General features: G+C 39.4%; 1 protein-coding gene across 1 annotated transcript in view; it reads right to left on the bottom strand.

The window, feature by feature from the left end:
- INTS10 (integrator complex subunit 10) overlaps window positions 1–874 on the bottom strand; it is a 20,518-nt gene that overhangs the window by 6,512 nt on the left and 13,132 nt on the right. The window lies entirely within an intron of this gene.

Raw genomic sequence — 874 nt, 5'->3', positions numbered from 1 at the left:
ATCCCTCACATCCTCAAACCACACGGCTGAAAGGACAGTCAAACTCCACAGTTATTGAAGTACCTCATTCTTAAAAGTGATAAAGATCACAGCATGTGTTCCTAATCCTCCACAAACTGATGAGAAATGGCTTTTTAAAGTGAAAAAAACACCAGTTAATTTCTTTCTTCACTGCTTTGTATATACAGTCAGAGGTAAAGAAAGCTCATCTCTTCAAATGCCCTGGTTGTTTTTACTTCTTTTTTCTGCATTGCAGGTTTTGAAAGCAGTGTAAGCTGAGCCTGGAACTGAAGGAAATGTCACTACGGTGGCACATACCACCTATTTTTTCAGTTTTCTATTTTGGTGTCTTATCCTTATTTAGCTTTTTTTTTCCTTTTCTTTTAACACTAGAGCTTTTTTAGTTGTCTGAGACAGGAATCAGACCCCTTGCTTCCTGGGGACCACAGCTGGATGTCAGTTTAGGTTAAACACTAAGCTGTCCATTTGTGTGTATGCTGATCAAAATATATGTCAGATACCTGAACACAGAAATCAGATGTGCTCTGCGTGAACTTTGACCGAGCTTATTATCTTGCTCCACCCAAACATCTTCTCTACACAAAGCCTTTCATAAACAATAGCCAAAATCATTCAACTCTGAAGCATAGCTAGTCCTTTATCTTTTAACAGCCTTATATATAATGCACTGCATTTCTTGCTGAAAAGATCTCTATCACTTGCATGAGCAGCCTAAGCTGCTGCTGTTTTTCTGAATGGAAGTGCAATGACAATGTACTATGGGGTACTCTCAAGTGCCAGAACAGGTGACAAGAGACACATTTATAGTCTACTGTGCACTGAAGCCTATTACAAGAGGCTTTCGTGGTGTGGA

Source organism: Acanthisitta chloris, unplaced genomic scaffold (assembly GCF_000695815.1).
Source record: "Acanthisitta chloris isolate BGI_N310 unplaced genomic scaffold, ASM69581v1 scaffold6284, whole genome shotgun sequence".
Taxonomy (NCBI): domain Eukaryota; kingdom Metazoa; phylum Chordata; class Aves; order Passeriformes; family Acanthisittidae; genus Acanthisitta; species Acanthisitta chloris.
Note: the sequence above shows the minus strand (reverse complement) of the source record. Positions and strands in the feature narration are given on the sequence as shown.